This window comes from Pristis pectinata, chromosome 22 (genome assembly GCF_009764475.1).
Source record: "Pristis pectinata isolate sPriPec2 chromosome 22, sPriPec2.1.pri, whole genome shotgun sequence".
In the NCBI taxonomy this organism is placed as follows: Eukaryota; Metazoa; Chordata; class Chondrichthyes; order Rhinopristiformes; family Pristidae; genus Pristis; species Pristis pectinata.
The window spans coordinates 16,777,014-16,797,006 of NC_067426.1; the positions used below are offsets into that span (position 1 = coordinate 16,777,014).

Consider the following 19,993-nt stretch of genomic DNA (forward strand, 5'->3'; position numbering starts at 1 on the left):
TCTATTAACACCTACACCTTTAAACAACACCCAAATTATCCTAGTATTAACTCAACCTCCACCATTCAGTGTAACCAACTACAGCTTATTATCTAATTAACTCTTAATTGCCACTAATAGCTTGTTTAGTATGAGCTACTATTTTAAAAAGGTAATACAATTTAAAGTTAAGTTCCAATTTTTTTTAAATTGAAGGATCAATATGTACAGAGGATCAACTTCCTTTCCTGTTGTGCCTTCATATCTAGTAATGATCTTTGACAACAAAGTCTCCTGCTTTCATTTTTTTCAAACAAAGAAATCAAACAACACACAATATAGGAAAGTTTTTAATTGGGGGAGGGCTAATTACAATGGTATTAGGCAAGATCTTGGGAGTGTAAATTGGGAACAGATGTTCTCAGAGAAATGTGGAGGCTGTTTAGGGAACACTTGCATGGAGTTCTGGATAGGTTTGTCCCACTGAGACAAGGAAAGGATGGCAGGGTAAAGGAACCATGGTTGACAAGAAAGGTGAAATATCAGACAGGGCTCTTGAGAATAACAAGGTAGCCAGGAAGGAGCTTAAGAAGGGACTTAGGAGAGCTAGAGGGGGACATGAGAAGGCCTTGGTGAGTAGAATTAAGGAAAACCCCAAGGCGTTCTACACGTACATGAGTAACAGGATGACTAGAGTGAGGGTAGGACTGCTCAGGGATAAAAGGGGAAACATGTGCCAGGGGGAGGTGCTTAAATGAATACTTTGCTTCAGTACTCACTAGGTTGAGGTTCTTTGACAAATGTCAGGTCAGCGTAGAAAGGGCTAATGTGCTGGAGCATGTTGAGGTTAAGAAAGAGGTAGTGTTGGAGCTTCTGAAAAGCATTAGGATAGACAAGTCCCCGGGACTGAATGGGATATACCCCAGGTTACTATGGGAGGAGAGGGAAGAGATTGCTAGGGTATTGACAATATTTGCATCCTTCCTGGCCACAGGAGTGGTACCAGAAGATTGAAGGACGGCTGATGTTATTCCCTTGTTCAAGAAAGGTAATAGGGATAATCCTGGGAATTATAGACTGGTGAGTCTTGTGTCAGTAGTGGGCAAGCTATTGGAGAGGATTCTTAGGAACAGGATTTATGAGCATTTGGAGAAACATAGTCTTATTATGGATAGTCAGCATAGCTTTGTGAGGGGCAAGTTGTGCCTCATGAGCCTAATTGAGTTTTGAGGAGGTGACAAAACAAATAGATGAAGGCAGAGCAGTGGATGTGGTGTATGTAGACTTTAGTAAAGCATTTGACAAGGTTCCCCATGGTAGACTCATCCAGAAAGTCATGAGGAATGGGATCCACAGAGACTTGGCTGTGTGGATTCGGAATTGGCTTGCCCACAGAAGGCAGAGGGTGGTAGTAGATGGAGAATATTCTGCCTGGAGGTTGGTGACTAGTGGTGTTCTGCAGGGATCTGTTCTGGGACTATGATTTTTATAAATGACTTGGATGAGGAAGTGGAAGGATGGGTTAGTAAGTTTGCAGATGACATGAAGGTTGGAGGGGTTGTGGATCATGTAGAAGGTTGTCATAGGTTACTACAGGATGTAGAGTTGGGTGAAGAAGTGGCAGATGGAGTTCAATCTGGAAAAGCATGAAGTGATACACTTTGGAAGAACAAACGTGAAGGTGGAGTACAAGTCAGGGGATTGGGTTTAAGAGCCTCAAGGTAATATTGCAGCTCTATAAAACTCTGGTTAGACCACACTTAAAGAATTGTGTTCAGTTCTAGTCACCTCATTATAGGAAGGATGTGGAAGCTTTAGAGAGAGTGCAGAAGAGATTTGCCAGGTTGCCGCCTGGATTAGAGAACATGTCTTATGAGGAAAGGTTGAGCGAGCTGGGGCTTTTCTCTTTGAACTGATGTAGGATGAGAGGCGACTTGATAGAGGTGTATAAGATTATCAGGGGCATAGATAGAGTGGACAGTCAGCACCTTTTCCCCAGGGCAATAATAGCCAATACCAGAGGACACACATTTAAGTTCAGAGGCAGGTTCTTCACACTGAGAGTGGTGGGTGCCTGGAACACACTGCTAGGGGTGGTTGTAGAGGCTGATACAATAGGGACATTTAAAAGGCTCTTAGATAGGCACATGGATGTAAGAAAAATGGAGGGTTATGGGCTGTGCAGGAGGGAAGGGTTAGATTGATCATGGAGAAGGTGTTCATATCGTTCAGCACAACATTATGGGCCAAAGGGCCAGTACTGTACTATATTGTTCTATGTTCTAACCCTGTATTTTGGGGACAACAGCTCTAGATTTTCCACTTCTAATTGTCTTACTTCTATATATAATTATGCCTTTTACTGGTGTTTCCCAACCAGAAGCAATGGTGTTTTAAGTCTACCCTATCAAATCCCTTCATTATCAATATTTCAAATGGATCCCCCTCAAAAGAGCTACACCCAACAACAAAGTACATTGAGGGTAGCACTCTTAGTTAAGCACTGCAAAGAAAATCACAGGAGAATGCTAAATTTATAATGCTATATATTTGAGCAAATGACCAGAAATTTGGTCATAATAAGCAGGTTTTAAAGAGGGTCTTAGGGAAAGACAGAAGGATACAGAGGCTTAAAGATTTAGAGAGTGAATCTAGAATTATGTTCCAATGCAGCTGAAAGCACAGTTTCCAATGCTGGAATAATTCAAATGAGAAAAATATGCCACATTTATATAATAGTCCTCAAATAATGTTTTTTACCCTGATACTATTCTGGTGAATCCATCTGTACCTTCCTAATACCTTTCCTGACGTTCAGTGTCCATAAACGAAAGAGCTACCACTAAAGCAATGATGACTGAAGTGTCACTTACTCTTTTCATGTTTCACCTCTATTCGAACAAAAACCAACATACAATAACCAAATCATTTAACTGCAGATGCTGGAAATCTGAAATAAAAAGAAAATACTGGAAACATTCCGCAGATCAGGCAGTACCTCTGTAAAAGGGAAATAGTCGATTCTGTTTCTCTTTACACAGACACTGCCTGATCTTCTAGGTATTTTCAGCATTTTCTGTTTTTATTCCCATATTCATGAGGTTTTTTTATTATATTTTGTTTCTGTACACTGTCCTTGAGTGATTAGAGTCCATTGTTATATAAATGTCTTTTGCCCTCCACAACTCCTGATCTCTCACCAATAAGATAATACTCTAATTTGGTTCTAGAGATGACCACATTTCCCTAGAATTTACTCCATCCCCAATAGCTTTGCCACTCACTTGGTCAATGCCCCTGTAATCTCTTGATCCTCTGCACATAACTTCCTATAACTCTTCATTCAGGGTGATCTGCAATAATCCACAGATGACAGGCTGTGAAAAGACTCGTTCTCTGAATAGCTGGTTTAGTGAGACACACAAATGACAAGGGTTTTAGTTGTAAATGGTTTTAGGCACTATTGAAGGTGAAGACATAGCACTGAAAACCTTAACAATATTCACTAATCTGTATTTATGCATAAACTATTGTGATTTAAAATCTATTGGTGAGATGCTTAAGTGGTTGGTGAACATTCAAATTCCAATTTAATGTTTTTGTATGAATCATAAAGCACTAGATTTGGTTTTGAGAGGTCCTACAAGGGAACAATCACTGATGAGCAGCTCCTTAGGAACCCACTAACTCACCTTTGTTCATGTGAAGAAACCTGATTTAAATGCAATCTGCAGATGCTGTAAACATTCAACAATGTTACTTGGTCCTACAACTGACAAAGAGAATTATTGTTTTCGTTAAATCTAGAAGCACAGAATACAAGGAACTAATGTGGAATTTGTAAAAAAAAATTTTAAAAACAAAAAGTGCTGGAAACACTCAAGTCAGGCAGCATCTGACAAAAGAGAAACGGAGTCAAGTCAAAGACCCTTCATCAGAGGGTCTTCAACCTGGCCCTGTTTCTCTTTCATCAGATGTTGCTTGACCTGCTGTTTCCAGCATTTTTCATTTTATATTTCAGATTTCCAGCATTCGCAGTTTTTTGACCATTTTGTACAAAACCTCAGTTCATTAGGTTGCTTTAGTGATCAGTGATGATTATAACAAAGGAAGAAAAGCAACAGAAGATGGTGAGTAGTATAGATTCACTAGTTTAAGTGTTTTTATTATGAGGTGAGATGTGAGAAATCAGGACTTTCAATGGAATTGAAATCAGGATTGTCAGTGGAGGTAATTTTTTTTAAACTGCAAGATATGTTTCTACCAGTTACAAAGATAAAAATGAAAGGCCAATTTTAAGAAAATCACAAAACAACTAAGGAATATTTTGAAAGTGGATTTCTTTGATTTAAACTTATTGAAGAGAAATCTGTAAATTCTTTAAAAAGGGAATCAGATAGCTTACAGAAAAAAAATTAAAGGGAACGAAAAATAAGTAAAATAATTGGAATTAGACTAAGTTGCTAATGTGGTGAAGAACAGAGGTGCAGGCTGGCTTGGTTAGCAACCTGTTTGAGATTCATTCTATTGGGTCACAGATAAAAAGGAAGCATTACAATCATTAAAAGTGTGCAGCACAAATCAACAGTCAGATCTAGATTAGCTGTGACTAAACTAGTTGAGACTAACATGGGAGCCCACATTTCAAGCAGAATTGGTTAAGTGCATTTGCAGTTAAACTTGCAATATTTATTGTAGGCATAAAAACATTAGACGCTGGAAACACTCAGCAGGTCAGGCAGCATCTGTGGAAAAAGAGAGTTAACATTTCAGGTTGAAGGCCTTCATCGAAACTGGGAAAGAGAGATAAAAGACTTGGGTTTCAAATTTCCAGCATTTGCAGGCTTTTGTGTTTTCATCTATAGTACACAAATGGCTAGGTAATATCATGCAAGGTCAAAGACAGATAAGATAGTCAACCATAAAGTTGGGCTGCACTATGAAATAAAATATTGTTTTGCATGTCCTTTAAGGAAGTGAAATTCATAAAATATACTTGGCTTTATAGATGTTGATACAGCTACCTTTTCATGGTTGTTAATAAATACTATTCCATCTACTAATTTCAGCGGGCAATTTCTTAGATAATGGCAGAGTCAAATGCCTGGAATGCATATGGAGAGACTGCACCACTGCTAGACAGTTATAAATGTGAAACAATTTCAGAAGAGAATCTTGTTTTGAAATAATGTTAAATTTATCAGGACTAGTTCAAGTGATCCAATGCTTAAATGACCTACTGTTTTTTTCATTAAAAAATGACCATTTGTAGCAATAATGCAGCTGTAATCCAGGATAATTCTCATTCATGTTAAAACAATGATTAGGACTTTCCTGAAAATGAGTTTCAAATCAGATTCATCCTATTGGCAATGTAGGCATTGGAACTTGGAAACACTAATTTAAAGTGGGGTTGACTTTCAATATTGAGGTAATGAGACGGTCCCTGGACCTAGAAAACTATAAGTTTTGATACAAAAGTATTCTGTTCGCTTCAGCTTATATTTTGGGAAGCTTGTGCTCGTTATTGAACCCTAAATCAGGCTGTTATGATGGAGCCAACTCAACTGCTTGCAATAAAAAATTATAAATGAACTTTTGGACTGGCGAGTAAATAATTAAACAAAGAAAAAAAATAAAGCCAGGATTCCCATTCTTAATTACTACCCAGTGGCATTTGCTGCAAAGTGCACTTTATGACAATGGAGTGAGAACATTATTGAGTTTTACTATGATATCCTCCTTAAATGAATAGCCTGCCGAAATTCACCACATTTGCTCACAAATAAAAATAACTATTTGGTCATCTGACTACTTATATCTGTAAACTCGTATCCCAATTAGCGTCAGCATCACAAGAAGAGTGATTAATGTCTTCATAAGTGTTTCTTAGAAATAGAGGCTAATAGTATAAATAAATTGAAATTAGCCTATCTACATTTCTACTCTGCTTGAATACTTCAGTAACACCATACAAGTGAATTACAACAGGGTTAATTATTGCAATGCTAATATCCTCTAACCAATGTCAAAACAGAGGCACCTCTGTTTACTAAAATAAACTACAATTATAGCACCTAATCACAAGGGATGCTGTCACAAACAGGAATATCATAACAGGAGTAGGCCATTTTCACAACCCCCCCCCCCCCCCCCACCAAAGAGCTGCCCCTTCATGTTGTAAAGTCGTGACTGATCTATAGCGTAACATTTGTACCAGCTTCCCTCAGTGCCTTTAGTTAACAAAATATAGTCCTATTTTAGATTTAAAATTCAAAATTGAAACAACTGTCATTTGTGGATGAGGGGTCCAAATTCCTAACACCTTTGTGTCCAGAAGGTTTCTGGCCTTCACTGCAAAAGATCTGGCTCTAATTTTCAGATTATCCTTGCTAGTCCTAGTCTCTTCAACACATGAAAAGAATTATCTGTGTACCCTGACTGTTCCCTGTAATATCCTGAAATTTAAATCAAATCACCCCTTAGACTTCTGAATTCCAGGGAATAAAATTCTAGTCTATCAAATAGCATTCTGATAAATCTTTACTGCATTTTGTCCAGGGTCAAGTTATCCTTTCAAATGTACTTGCCTATTAATGCTACACTTTTGTCACCTCTACCAACTCATTCTGGTTCTCTCTGATCAGCTGAAATTTTAAGTCATCATCCTTAACTATAGACTAATAATTTCCCTGAAAGTTGAGATTGGGCAAGAGGTATATCAGGTCAAGGAACAAAAGTTAAAATAAATTTATAGGCCACTAAATGTTATATGCATTGCACATTACAGGTAATCTCCACAGGGTCAAGTTCCCACTCCATTTTATGCAATATTTTCATAAATACAAAATGTTCATTAAAAGTCTAGAAAAGAATGAAACTGCCCAGCCAGTTTACTAAAGAGTATAACATATGCACAACTTATTAATAGTCTCCAATGAAGAATTTATTTAATTAGAGTTCTGCAGTAAAATGTTAATTATGAATTATATAGTAAAATGTTATACTAATTAGTGGTTTTCTCATTTTCCTCGTGATGTTACAGTGGTACTGGTGGTTCCTAGCAGCTTGTTGGTGTAAATAAAAACATTCACTGAGTACTTTTTTAAACTTTAAAAATCTGCTATAATATTGCAATTATGTAAAAAATATGAACCTGAACTACACACATTTTCAGTTAATGAACTAGTGTTTCATCCGTATCCAGATCCCATCATCAATATGTACTTTTTCTTAGTATCAGTTTTTAAATCAATGAACCAAAGCATACAAGAAAAATGCATTTTAGTTTTTTTATTATTTCAAATGAAATATTACACCATAGATATTTATTACAAGGGTTAAGAGTAAGAACTAGGGTTTGGACTACATTCCAGATGACAATGTATATATTTATATAGTGGTAAATTTCCTAATCAGTTCAAAATGGTTCCTTAAGTACTTGGTGACTTGTGTGTAATCTTATTGGAACTTAGTTGCTAAATTCACATATATTTGGAAAGATTTACAGCCAGTACATATAGTCACTGTCTGATAAACCAGTCAGTCACATCCAAGATAAACTCCTTAAATCCTACTTTTATAACTAACATTCTTTCTATGTATCTTGGGGCATTTTACTACATTAAAGTTATTACAGAAATCCAAGCTGTTGTTATTAAAATGCCAGATCATATATTCAATACTTGATGTAGCAGATACTGATTTTATTTACTGCTTCCATTGAGGTAAAGATGATGAGTAAGCTACCACTCCCCAAGATCATCTCTATAACCAGATGAATTAATTTTGAGAAAGATGTGCTATTTTTCTATGCTGTGGGAAACATTTTGCTTCTGATGAAATTTTCACACAGGAGATTGTGGGATTAACCTAGATCTTCCCGCTTCATTGACGCAGGAACATTTCTGCCTCTGAACCAATTCCTTTGGTCCACACCAGTTAAATTACTGTACCAGTCACAGAAAGTTACTTTGGAAAGCTTAGTCAATGTCAGTAATCAAAAGACTTAGTTCTTCTCATTGCTAAAATAAACTTTTATGTCAGTGAGCTGTGATTTTACTGAATCGTTGGTATCTATTGTCCTGCTTTTCTATAATGGGAATTTAAATTCACCCAAGCTCATTCTGAGGAGATTAAAGGCTCTATTTTCAATCTAATGTAAATTTGAAAGCTAACACTGTTATAATATTAAAAATGAATGGATCATCTTTAAGGACAAAAGTAACAAAACTGAGTAGGTTTATGTGTTTCATAATATGTGATTCACATAGCGAGGAAGCCTACGTAGAAAAGGCACCAATGACTGTTTCAACTATAAATTAAAAGATCAAGTTTGACTTCATGTAAAGGTGCCACCAAATGAGGCCAATCCAAAATATTGCAGTTATTCACGTTTAATTGTGCTCTTGGCTAACTTCTGGTCTAAGGGTACTTTCAGTAAAGCACTTGAAATGTGTTGTTTTATGCTGATACATATTTTTATGATGTTTATTATTTAATAAACCAATTTTATAACCCAAGATCTACCATTTTTGCATAAACTGGTCTTGCACACAATCCTTCATTGTCTGTGTTGCTTGCTATCATGATCACTATCTCAATTTCACTCAGTCTCAAGATACTTCATTCATATTGCAAGATGCAACTCCAAGCTATTAAATGTAGATGTGGGGACAGAAGGAAATCTGTCGCAAGTTGACAGTACAACTGTAAGATGCAAATCTATGGCTCAACTTAAATTCAATTTAGCTTCACCAAAGTTCTTTAAATTGTAGTATGGTTCCTACAAATTGGAAGGGTGGCAAATGTAACTCCATTATTTAAAAAAAGCAAGGAGGAAGAGAGAAAACAGGGATCCACAGACTGGTTAACCTAACACTGGCAGAAGGGAAATCCTAGGGTAGAGCATAAAGGATGCAAGAGCAGGACACTTAAGAAAAATATCAACAGGAGTAGACAAAGTCCAACATGAGGTTTACAGAAGGGAAAAGGTATTTGATAAACATACTGGAGTTGTTCAAGAATGTAACTGATAGACTGGATAAGGGAGAGCCAGTGGATGTGTTGCATTAGGATTTTTGGAAGGAATTTGATAAAATCCCACGTAAGAAGCTGGTATGCAAAATTAAAGCACATGGAATTGGGAGTAATATACTGGCATAGAGTAATACAGCATGGAAACAGGCCCTTCAGCCCAACTGGTCCATGCTGACCAAGATGCCCATCCAAGCTAGTCCCATTTATCAGCGTTTGGCCCATAACCTTATAAACCTTTCCAAACCATGTACCTGTCCAAGTGTCTTTTAAAAGTTGTTATTGTACCTGCCTCAAACCACTTCCTCTGGCTGCTGATTCCACACAGATACCCACCTTTTCGTAAAAAAATTTGTCCCTCAACTTCCTCTTAAATCTTTCACCTCTCACCTTAAACCTATGCCCTCTAGTTCTTAATACCCCAACTCTGGGAAAAAGACTGAGTGCATTCACCCTATCTGTGCCGCTCATGATTTTATACACCTCTTTAAAGTCACCTCTCAGTCTCCTACACTCTAAGGAATAAAGTCCTAGCCTGTCCAACCTCTCCCTATAACACAGTCCCTCAAGTCCTAGCAACATCCTCGTAAAGTGAATGGTGGACGACCTGACCCTCCCCCTCCTGATCCGAGATGTACACGGATTGAAAATTGGTCGAAAGGATACAGAAGGAGTAAGTGGGACTTTCTCAGTGACTAGGGGGTACTGCAGGAATCAGTAATTGGTGGGCCCCAGCTGATCACAATTTATGTCAATGATTTGGATGAGGGAATCAAGTACATTCTTTCTAAGGTCACAGGTCTAAACACAAAGGCAGAGTATTATTTAAATGGTGATAAATTGGGAAATGTTAGTGTACGTAGGAACCTGAGTGTTCTTGTACATCAACAATCACCAAAAGCAAACATGCAGGTACAGCAAGAGGTTATGAAGGCAAATGGTACCTTGACTTTCATTGCAAGGAGTTTTACATACAAAAGGATATATTACACAAACGTGCAGGGCTTTAATGAGACCACACCTGGAAAATTGTGTGCAGTTTTGTCCTCCATACCCAAGAAGGAATATACTTGCCATAAAAGGGGTGCAATGAAGGTTCACCAGACTTATTCCTGGGATGGCGGGACTGTTGTATGAGAGATTTGGTTGACTTGGCCTGTATGCACTGAAGTTTAGAAGAATGAGAGGAGAGCAACTGAAATAGAATTTTGATGACATAACAGATGGAGGTGAAGACATGGTGCACATGAACTTCCAGAAGGTTTTTTGATTAAGGTGGTGCATTACAGAATTATCAGCAAGTTTGGTAGTACATGGCATAAATGGGACAGTGATTAGCATGGATATGATATTGGCTAAGTAACAACCAAAAAGGTCATGGCACTGTTGCTTTAAGGTCGGGAGGAAGGCGAATAGTTCGATTTCTCAGGGATTGGTGCGGGAGCCATTGCTTTTTTTTAAAATCTATATTGATGATCTGGCATGGGGGGTGGGGTTGCAAGCCACAATTACTGAATTTGTGGATGACACAAGATTTTGCTGAATTGTGAAGGACAGTGATAGATTGCAGCAGTATGTAAACAGGCTTGGTAAAATGGCAGGCAAAAGGCAGATGATATTAAATGCAGAGAAACATGAGGTGATGCACTTTGGGAGGAAGAATGATGAGAGTCAATACAGAATAAAGGATAAAGTAGTGCAGGAGCAGAGGGACCCGAGGTTATGGGTGCACAAGAAATTGCAACGACAGGTTGAGAAAGCAGTAATAGGGCATGCACAATTTTGGGCTTTATTAACAAAAGTAGGGAAGTCATGCTGAACCCTTCTAAAACATTGGACTGGCCTCAGCTGGAGTATTGTGTTCAATTCTGGTCCACCTTGTGGAGGCAGTAGAAAGAGTCCCGAAGAGATTTATGCCAAATAGTTTGTAGGACGAAGGAGTACAGTTACAAGATAGACTGGAGATAGACTGTCTTTCTGGTGAAGGCTGAGGGAAGATCTAATAAAAGTATATAAAATGATGAGGGTATGGACAGAGTTAAGAGTGGGAAGCTGCTTCCATCGTGGAGGGGTCAAGGACTGGGAGGTCACAGGTATAAAAATGAAGAGAATTAACGATGACAAGGAAAATTTTTTTTAGGCAGCGTGTGATTGGAATCTGAAATACACAACCTGTGGATGTGCTGAAGACAGTTCCCATTGTGCCTTTCAAGAGAGAATTAGATAAAGATGCGAGGAGAAATATGCAAAGCTAAAGTGAAGCTGCTGGGAACTATGAGCTGCTCTAGTAGAGACCCGGTGTGGACACAATTGGCCAAATAGCCTCTGTAACCATTCTATGAAACATACAAAATTCTGACAGGAATCAGCCAGATGGACATAGGAAGGATATTTTCTCTGACTGAGGAGTCCAGAACCAGGGCTCAGTGTCAGGAAAAATGGTAAGTCGTTCAGGACTGAGGTGAAGAGATTCTCTACCACATAGGGCCACAGAAGCTAAAGTCATTGAATACATTTAGGATGGATTCCAAATACAAAAGGCACTCAGGGTTTGGTTACAGGAAGAGAGCAGGAATATTGTATTGAGAAAGAATTAGCCACAAACTATATTAAATGACGAAGCAAGCTCAAAGGAATGAATGGTCTACATCTGCCCCTATTTTCCATGCTTCTAATGCAGAATATGCATGCAAACACAAACATTTTGCAGCAGTTCTGATGAAAAGTCATTGACTTGAAATGTTAACATTGTTTCTTTGTTCACAGATCCCACCTTACCTTCTGGGTATTTCCAGTATTTTCTTTTATTTCAGATTTTCAGCATCTGAAGCAACCTGTTACTGTCCAAAGAATGTGTAAATTAAATAAAGCAAGAACTGATCCATCAAGTCTGCACCACATTCAAAATGGCTGGAGAGTACCATGACTAACGTTATTCTTTCCTCTCTACTTTCCAACCATCTCCCCCACCCCAGATCCAGACTTGAATCAGTACTTCAGGATAACCTGAATATACCCAGGTTGCTTCTGCTCCAGTAATGAGATTGATTTTTAAAAGAGATAAAACAATACATCATTATTTTAAAAATAATAAGTAACATTCTAAAGCAGGATGCTCAATAACTCCTCTCAGGTTCTTGACTTTAATGGTTTTCAAGAATAACAGCTTAACAAAATAAGCCAGAAGCTTGCTAATCGATTATCTCAACACTTGGGTGCAACTTCCAGTAAAAAGGCAATAGGTCATGCCGTAATTTTGATCCTTTTGTATATTTATGTACATTTCCAGATATGAACAATGGAATTTTGATTCAATGATACAAAAGCCATCACATCAATTATTTAACTTTTAATAGTTCAGTTGGAAACTTTGTAGGTTTGAAAATTGAATCTTAAAGCCCAGCTTGAATATTGCACCCAACATTTTCAAGCTATTTCTGCATTTATAGTTGCTGTTGTCACCTACTTGGTCAAGTGCCTTTACAGTAATTGTTGTGGTACTTGTTTGCATTTGTAACATTAACAGTAAGTAATATTTTCTGTTTTGCAGAGTGAGAAGAGCTGATGGAAAGAGAAAAAGTAGGTCAAACTTCATCATGGGTGCTCAGCATTCACCTCAGAAGTATCCTAATACCTGCAGTTAACCACAGAAGCACATCCATTTATCAGGTAGCAGGGGATGTCCAAAGGAAGCAGGGCATCTCATGAATGCAATAGGTGATGTTTTAATGAGTCTTAAAGCTGGGAATTATTCAAAGCATCACAATTATAGTATATCATGCTCTGAGGTGCTACTGTATGATGAAGACATCCTATGGAGATTAAAAGCCAAAAAAGTCTGCTTGCCCGCATTTGTCAATATCTGCAGAAATATGTATTTCCAACTGTAACAATGGTACAGAATTTTCTTTGCTGACTCCAGAAAGACAAGAGGCTTGTATCTGTATAACAGCTTCCAGACTTCAAGACAGGTGTTCCACAGCCAATTAAGGACAATAGTAAAATGTAAAATGAGGGGTAAAAAAAACAGCAGCAAATTTGCACACATCAAGTTTGCAAAACAAAAATGAAACAACAATCAGAAAATCAGTGCTTGTAGTGTTGTGTCATTGGCAGAATCCTGCACTTCTTTGCATAGATCAAATCACAAGCAAAACTGTATCATCTGATACTTACAGGTACAACAAAGCTGACACTGCCAGTTAAATTAACAGTCAGCCAGAGTCTACAACTCTCCAAACTTACCATAATACTAAACTACGAGATGTGCCTTGGAACACAAAAAAGGCAAATTTCCTTCCAACTACTTTATTCATAACCACCAATATCCTCATAAAGCAGGATCTGATGCTTAACTGTTGCATTATTTACCTGTACATTCTGTACTCTGTATCTATATATTGATTCTTTTACATTTAAATTTGTTTACCAATTACCCATCACCCCTTCAATCAGGAGAAAGATGCTAATGGATTTAACTGTCTCCTAAAATTTTCCAAATGCTTTCAAGATTTTTTTTGTCCTGAGATACCCACTTCAATGTCACCAAATCCTAAAATATTGCCAGGAACAGAACTCAACTTCTCTTACTACAACACAATCTGAAAAAAAAGATATTTCACTGGACTACATGCAACTGCACAGAACAACTGACAGATATTGTAAATATTTTCTGATTTTCCCTGTCAACGCCATTCACAACAAACTACTTAGAGTAATTTCCATGATTGTTATTCCATGCTATTTCTGAAAGAAAGGAACAAACCAGGAACTCCCTTTAAGTACTCTAAGTAGTTTTCTTGTGAATAGTGTTGACAGGGAAAATCAGAAAACTTCTGCAACTCGTGTGCAAAACTTCCAGCCCAAATCTACTACTATTTAGTTTGCTTATGACTCATCTCATTTTTTGGTCCACAGACAAATTAAAATGTACAATTGAGGAGATTGTACATGATTTAATGCTCTATCTTTTAGTTTATTTGTACTCTGAAATAACATACACAATTACCTCTTCCCTTTTCAGTCCTAATTGTATCAAAAACAACACCTGATATTTTGCCTATAAAACATGGCAACTTCTACATAACATTTAGATGGCACTTCTGACAGAGTAAAACGTCCCATTAACCTTCCTGTAGTGTTATCAAACAAAATTTAATCCAAGACATAAAGAAATATTAAGATAGTGACCAAGTTTGGTCAAAGAGGTAGATTTTAAGGAGACAGATGTAGAGGTGTTTAAGAAATGAATTCCAGAGCTTTTTTCAGTTACCTTACGAGCTGATGGTAGCAATTCAACAATATATACTCATTAGTCTTGACTATGTTCCTGCAAAATACTAGTCAATGCTCTTACAACTGTGCTTTTGTTTTAAATTGTGCTGTTCATTGTACAGGGTACCACACCTTGGAAAACAACTCCAGCACAATTTGTTTGTCCAGAATTCTGTTTATAGTGTGTGTATTCAAAATCAGAAGTTAAATTCACATTGGTGAAATATAATTTAAAGTAGTTGCCCAATTTATATTTATTCTTACACATTATCTTTTGACTTCTGCCACTCCATTGAACAATGCATACAAGTCCTGTGACCTGACCTGGACTACTCCATGTCACTCCCTAACTTGTCAAAATGCAAGACAGACAGAAAAAGATTCCACTGTCAATCTTCTAACAATACTTGTTGGAAAATGAATTAACATTGTAGGCAAAAGGGGTTATTAGCCCTTCATTTCAAATTAGTTAATTATCTTTGGTAGTCTAATCATGAAAGTCATCACATCTGTTCCGTCTTCTGCATGTTTCTGTAGATTGTTGGCATTAAACACAAAGTTCTACCACCTTATCACTGGCTTTCCTTTTGCTCTTTCCAACCAGAATGCATAATGTAACCTTTTAACTTAACAATGTGAAGCCATCCTTTTTCTCCATTAGTTTTTCCAATTATTGGGAACAACTACTAAAATATTTAGTTTTTGCTCAAATATATTGAAGAAAGAGCTTTTCTTGTGTTTTATTGTTTTGAAATTCTAACTTCATTTTGAATACAGAGAGGAACTAGATTTGGTTAATATCTTGGTTCAATTCAATGTACTATGTGATTGCAAAGTAAGAATCAAGATTCCAATCTCAACCTGCTTTTGAATGAGGGGTTTGAACATTCTTACTGAACTGAAGAAGAAAACTGAAAAGTAATTTATTTCTGTAATATAAAGTTAATATAAAGTCATTGGATGACAGTCTCCAAATTAGAAGTTGTATAATTACATTAAATTATTTTAATGGAGATGGTAACGGGCTTTAAATGGATTAATAACATCACTGAAATAATAGTAAAAGAAATGTTGTCAAACTTCAGTAATATGAAAGAAACACAAATGTTTAAATTAAAGATGTTTTGATTGTACTCAAGAGCTAACTTTAATTAGTATTCATGATTGTTTTTAAAGTGGTCTGATACAACATAGTGATTTTATGTTGAAGTAGTGGCAAAACCAAACTATACTCAAATATTGAACAACGCAAATCTATAGGATTGTATCTCAAAAATCTGAAATTCTACTACAGCTTTCACCATTTTTGAGGGAAGGGAGAAGGATACTGTATCAACCACAATGAATTTAATCACTTTGTATTTTAGTCGAGCCTCATTCATTCCGTGTCCCATCACCCATTTTGCTTCAAACGTGTAATCTCTTGAAACGGAGCCAACTGTTAATTAAAAAATATGCAGCAGAGCATGATTTTTCTAAATTATTTTGTAACCTTTCGGGTATTTTTGAACATTGCTGTGCGGTATATTCAGAAATATCGCAACTCCGCACAAGGCATCGAGATATTTAACTTTTTAGTCTGCCTTATATTTTTGTTGATGGCGAATACGATTTAAAAAACTGTTATGCAAACAAAAAATCCAATTGAAAGAGCCAGATGTTAAAGGATAAAAACTGTAAACAAGACAGGCACACTATAAATCTACAAGCAAGTAGAGGATCTCGATTCCTACGGTATAAAGATTGTTTTATTATAGTTCAGTACACAATAGTGTACAGTGAGAAAATATCCGAACATTACACAAAAGATCTACTTACATTTAAAGTGCCCATAAACTCCGCGCAGGGGAACCCTCTGGATTCAATACTAGAGTATTGTTGTCCTGAAAACTAGCGACCAAAACACTGCAAATAACGTGGCTCTCGTCATAAAAAACTCCCATCTCGGAAGAGCTATCGGTCAAGAAGCCTCCTGCCCCCGCCCGGATCCTGCAGTTCGGCTTGAGACTCACCGGTGTCCTGCCGCCTGGAGCTCGGCGATCCGTCCGTTACAGCCAGAGCTCCGAGTCACACGAAAGCCAGAGTCCCTGCTCCATCATTCGCCATGACAGATTGTGAGGAGCTCTCACCTCTGACCCCTCACCTCCTCTTCCCCCACCCCCACCCCCACCCACAGTGTCTGCCCCTCCTCCTCCCGCCCCCCGCCCCCGCGCTCGTTCGCGCGAACCCGCCCGCGCCAGACCCGGGCGCGCGGCGGCCTCTGCCCGGGCTCGAGCCGGGGTCCCGCCGATGTTCGGCGGAGAATCGTTCAGCGGGAAACGTCTGCGTTCCTGCATCTCCCTTTTATTTAAAACCCCTCGCAACTCGAAACACCGACAGTTGCTTATTACACCGCTTCCAAGTCTCAGTCGCTGATTAAATATAACCTACTTATAAAGCTATTCATGTATTTGCACGATATGTATGCACTTGCCAAGATTTTCGGTTGTGCATTTCACTCTAAAAATTCTACATATGCATGTGTTCTTAATGTGCTCAATTATAAATTTTATTTTCAAAATCCTGCATTTGCTGTCACCCTCACAATTATAAATTTCAATATTGCAAGTTATAATGAAAAATTATTTATGTAAACTTGTTACGCCGTAATTGCGCCCTCTCCTCCTATGGAGGAAGTACAGCCCCACCACTGGCTGGAGGGTGCAACAACACAGTGACAAATAAAACAATTTTCATTCAAAGCAGGAATAGTTTTCATTGTAAATGGAAATACCAAAATTGTGCCAGTATTACACCTACATATCCAGCTCTAATTATTCCTTGTCGACTAACGTTGCTTCATTCGAAGGCTATACATTGTTTTGATTTATTGGATCCTATTATATAGGTTGATCAGTGTTATCTGGAATTTGAATTGGGAAGAACATTAAGGTTAAGAGTACTCACCGTTAATATTGATTTAACTTCCTAAGTGTACACACGTGCATAAGTTAATTACTGTTGGAGATTTATTTTTTTTACTTTTTTTCTCCTGTCTCTTTTATTCGTCTCTCTGAATCCATTCTTTCCATATCTTTATTTCACTTTTCAGATGATTTAAATCTAATTTATGATTTCTGATTTAGTCTTCCTGTCACCACCCACCCCCATTGTCTGTCATCTTTGCTGAAAAACAAACATGCTTTTGATTCCCTGCAATCTTTCAATTGGCCCATGACACAAAACCAAGATGCCCAATCCTGCCCAGGGGCTCTCTACAGAGCTTTAAGAGGCAGAACTGCTCAAGCCAGCCATACAAGGCCTCCATTTTAAACTATTTATATAGTATAATTAATCCTTGAATAATGCTTACTTCTGTGGTGATCTCTCAATCAGGAGAGGGTTTATGACCTCCTCACTTGATTAATAGGGTTCTCAACAATCCCTCCAATGGCAGATAACATTTCATGAAGATGTCATTACTAAGGGAACTAAACCTCAGTTTTTAAAAAAGACAACTTGTTATTGGCATTAGTAAGGATTTGTTTACTAAGTACTGATAAAATAATGTATGAAATTGAGCTACTTGTTAATAACATTTTAGTGTATATTTTTGCTTCATTTTATCAAATACATTGCCCTTGATTGACATGTTTGGTAATTAAAAGCCAAAGTGTGGGTACTTGTATTTCTAATTAGTAATGAAATAACATAATATGTCATTGTGCACAAGATCTCAGTACTCATATTCACTTTTTGAAATAAGCACATGAACAGTAATTTTTTATGTGTTTTTCTATAAAATCATAAGATAAAAGGCAGAGTTTTTTTACTTTTTAAGAAAAAGTTTAATATTTATTCACTGGTTAACCTAAGAACATAGGAGCAGGAGTGGGCCATCTGAATCTTTGAGCATTCTCCATCAATCAACATCATGGTTGATTTTCCACCTTATCAACATTTTGCAACAATATCCCCATTTCCTTTGATTCCTTCATGACTCTCCGTGAAGAAATTTCTCCTAATCTCAGTCCTAGATGGCTCTTCCGTTATTCTGTGACTGTGATCCCAGGTTCGAGACTCCTCAGAGAAAGAAAATATCTTCCTTGCATCCAGTAAAAATGTTGTAAGTTTCAATGAGATCACCTCTTTTTCTTTTAAACTCTAGAGAATACAGGCCTATCAATTCAATTTCTCCTCACATGGCAAACCTGCCATCCCTGGAACACATCTAGTGACTCTTCACTGTACAACCTCCATGGCAAATATGTCCTTTTAGTAAGTGGCGATTCGTAAATATACTTACCTGGAGGACAAAAAATGTTTACTATTAAAACTAGTGCACGTAGCTAAAAGTATTTTGCTGTAGTCACACCTGGTCAGGAACATTTAGATGTCTTTATTAGTCACACGTACATTGAAGCACAGTGAAATCATCTTTTGCATAGAGTGTTCTGGGGGCAGCCCGCAAGTGTCGCCACGCTTCCAGTGCTAACATAGCATGCCCACAACTTCCTAACCCGTACATCTTTGGAGTGTGGGAGGGAAACCGGAACACCCGGAGGAAACCCACGCAGACATGGGGAGAGTGTACAAAGTCCTTACAGACAGCAGCCAGAATTGAACCTGGGTTACTGGCACTGTAAAGGTTATGGTAACCACTAACAATGATGAAATATTATCTTTCATAAAGTATTATAGAACAGAAACAGGCCCTTCAGCCCATTGAGTCTACATCCACCAACAGCACCTATTTACACTATTCCTATACAAATCCCATTTTTATTCACCTCAAATTCCCATCAACTCAACCCGCCACCATATTCTACCACTCACCTACGCAACAGGGGCAATTTACAGTGGCCAGTTGACCTATAAACCTGCATGTCTTTGGGATGTGGGAGGAAACTGGAGCACCTAGAGGAAACCCAAGTGGTCACAGGGAGAAAACTCCAAACATACGGCACTGGAGGCCAAGATTGAACCCAGATCACTGAAGCTGTGAGCAAACAGCTCTACTACTTTATTGCCCCACTGTGCTTCCTCACAGTTCCTTCAATTTGATCCTTATATTTGTGAAATATCCTCTATAATGAAAATAATTTACTTTCAAATATGTTAAAAGTTTAATTTATGATACTTTTGCAGTTTCAAATGCAAAAATTCTCTTAAGTTCTTTTCATTTAACAAAATGGTCATTCTTAAAAATGTCACTACTGCAAAGTCTCTGTCATACCTGCACTTTTATTCTCACATACCATGCTTCTAAAATGTCTAGAAATGAACCAGTAATATGTCTTTCATAGAAAAGGAAGCATATTTAAAAGATATAAAAGTTAAAGTGCAAAACCCAGTCCTTGCCTTTTTTCTTATCTACTCCTTTCCCAAGGGTAGGAACTAAGAATATATAATCAGCTATCAACCTAGAGATAACCTCCCTAGGGAAAACAATGGTTACAGGTGGAACCTTAAAGTGACAAGCAAGAATTAATGCAGAGCTGCTCTGCAGTGAATAATACGTTGCATGTTGTGTGGTCTATTGTTCTTCTCATATTAAACAATGTATCCTTAAACTGTATCTGGAACGAAATAGAATATCAGCTTACATACAAGATTTCCCTTTCTGTATGATTGAGTCGCTAATCAGACCTCTCCTAACTTTATATCCAGTTAATTTGTAGGAAAATGACTTGGTTGTAAGATCATCAAAGAAATGCAAACCTGA

General features: G+C 37.6%; 1 protein-coding gene across 8 annotated transcripts in view; it reads right to left on the reverse strand.

Moving 5' to 3' along the window:
- LOC127581577 (homeobox-containing protein 1-like) overlaps positions 1–16,425 on the reverse strand; it is a 55,513-nt gene extending 39,088 nt beyond the window's left edge. For 4 of the 8 annotated variants that reach the window (XM_052036055.1, XM_052036050.1, XM_052036057.1 and 1 more), the window contains exon 1: positions 16,302–16,425. The gene's annotated coding sequence lies outside the window, so the exon portion shown is untranslated. Of the gene's footprint in view, positions 1–11,793; positions 11,856–16,107; positions 16,207–16,301 lie in introns of those variants that run through there. The other 4 variants (XM_052036053.1, XM_052036054.1, XM_052036052.1 and 1 more) reach the window with 4 other exon arrangements.
- Positions 16,426–19,993: the final 3,568 nt, after the last annotated feature.